Source organism: Daphnia pulicaria, chromosome 1, assembly GCF_021234035.1.
Source record: "Daphnia pulicaria isolate SC F1-1A chromosome 1, SC_F0-13Bv2, whole genome shotgun sequence".
NCBI lineage: Eukaryota > Metazoa > Arthropoda > Branchiopoda > Diplostraca > Daphniidae > Daphnia > Daphnia pulicaria.
In genome coordinates, this window is record NC_060913.1 from 21,620,528 (window position 1) to 21,623,393 (window position 2,866).

Here is a 2,866-nt window from a genome sequence, read left to right on the forward strand (position 1 = left end):
ATTGGTTCCTAATTGTGCATCAACCTCTGATTCCTTTAATTAGTTTATCTAGCCCAACACCTGCCCATTTCATCAATTTCCGACTTCTGAATTGACCCAGATGAAGACGTTTTCGGGTTTGACCTCACCATGAAACAGCCATTGAGAGTGAATGCATTCCAATCCAACAGTTAGTTAGTTGAAACAAGAACGTTAATTGTCGGCGGAATTGGACTTTTTTCTTCTTTCTCATCTTCCAAAAATAACTTGTCCAATGACGCTTGGCACTTAAATAGTTGACGTGAGTGAGAATCCAAGTTTGAGCTATTTGGCACGAAACGCCGCACTTTTGTCCGAAGAATGCCTCACGAAAGATTTAAGAAAAATTGCGTGATTCCTACGGTAAAACACAGCAGCGGTTCTGTGATGATTTGGGGTGCAATGTGTTCAAAGGGCACTGCAAAATTACATCGAATTGTCGGGAAAATGGACGGACCAATGTACCATTCCATTTTGTCAAGATGCGCTGTGTCCGCTGGGAAATAACTAATAGGAAATGGATTTATTTTCCAACAGGATAACGACCCGAAACACAAGACCATTAAAACATGCAGTATCTTTCAAACAAAACAAATTATGGTAAGATAATTATAAAACTGTGTTTTCGTTATAAATTACTGTATTAAGAAATGTTTAATAACAGGAACATTAATAGTTATGGAATGGCCACCACAATCTCCAGATCTTAATCCTATTGAACAGTTATGGGATCACCTTGACAGGCAACTACGATTAAAGCCAGCTACCAATGTGGATAAAACTTTTTCTACTTTACAAGACATTTGGTCTAAAATTGGGCAAGATGTACAGGAAGTTTACGTTAATTCAATGTCAAGCAGGTGCATGGCTGTCATCGCTGCTAAGGGTGGACATACCATATATTATTTATGTTTTACGTAAACTTTGGAATAATGGTTATTTCAAAACACCAAATACCTGTAAAGCTAACCAACATTGTCATCGTAAACTTTGATTGCTGTTTTGTTCATGTATCAAATACAGTGTTTTGGTGACAAAGTATCAGACTAACTTATGTTATATTTAATCCTGTAAATAGATAGACAAGTAAGAATAGGTTTTTGTTATAAATTTAAAAGAAAACTTAAGTGAATGTTGTGTCCATTTGAAAATTTGCTTTTTGCTTGCCCTTCAACAAGCTCATAAGTAACATTTCTGGCAGAACTGAGAAATTCCTATTTCTGCCGAGGTTTAAAGCTTATAAAATACATATAACAAGTAAGGAAGATGGATGATTACATAAATTTTGAATATGAATACCTGTGTTGGCAATAATAATAAAAGACAACAAATCCAAATTCAAAGCATGATTGAAAACCAAAACAAATAAAGAGGTATCTGTCATCTATAAATAACGAAATATAGTACTTACCAACAGCACCTCTCGTGGTAGGAAACTGAACTAATTTTTCTCTCCCAAAGAAAATGCTGACAGAGAAAATATTTTTGTTCTAACAAAAAAATGTGTTTTTACCATATACTAAAAATATACACGGATAGATTGGCGTATTCTTTATGTAATAGCGCAAACTAGAAAACTACAAAGATTATGGCCAATTTTTAATTAATTTTATAAAAAAGGACCCATTATTTGGAACGGCCATAAGATTCAATGGCTAACTCCCTCTATATTCATTCGACGAAGCGGTTACGCATGGCGCCATTAATACCGGCTAGGGAAATTAGCAACTATTTAAACAAAAAATATTGGGGCATTACCAATTATGTATTGAGTAACAACTCAAAATATGAAAAAGAAATGATAAAAAAATAAAGAGTTATCGTTAAAAAACCAAAGGGTCGTAGCCAGTGATGTGCACCTCATACGGTGACTTATTCGAAAATTTGACGTTACGTCGTACGTTACGTCAATTTTTCTTGTTTTTGAAGTTTACGGTGACTTCTACGTAAGTGAAAAAAATACTGACTTTTTACGTATACTTTTGACGTGTAAAAAAGCAGACGTTTTTTTTTTACTTATTACGTAGTACTTTTAAAATACGTATGACTTCTACGTTTTTTTGGTACGTCAACAAATCCCGTTGACGTGCACATCACTGGTCGTAGCGCCATAAGACGCCATGTTAAAACCGGCGTGTGTTAAAAGTGGTACTGCGTACCAACTTCGCCTTAGCCTTCCTTGACGTTAGTTCCTCTAAAACATGTAATAACAAAAATAAGACCCAAAGACCAAACAACGTGTCACACAGCTGCGCTTTAATGTTAAGTACTTTGCAAACAGACGCCGCCAAACAATGATTGTAGTGCGACACATAAGTTGCAGCTTCTAACCACCTAACGCTTCAAGAAGAAATAAAGGTATCCGGAATGAGTATAATCATTCCAGTCGTCCAAAATAGTGACACGCTCGTCGTCGAAGCAACGAATCCCTCCATCAAAATCCTTCGCTAGACAGACGTAGTGTCCTGGCGTGCGGGAGAAAAACATTGCAAATGCAACGACAAATAACGACAAATGAAAACGCAATCAACGGTACCGTTTTCAATAGCTTCGCCGACGTGTGTGATGTGTGCTTGTAGGATGTATTCGTGACTGGACGACCTGACTTCCTCCGAAACAGCGTGAGGAATTTGCCATACTGCCGGAACGGAGACTATCTGGTGGTTTTTTTAAGCCACGGAATCGTCCCAGGCACACCACATGCACCCTAAGGCCGTTAATGTGGGCAAGAGAAGAAACGAAACAGTAGTAACCACCGGCAGAAAAACCGAGTCTGGCACGTCGCTTTTGGTGGCATTTCCAAAAGTGAAATGCGTTGTGTACAGCTCCCGAATGCGCATAAAAAACA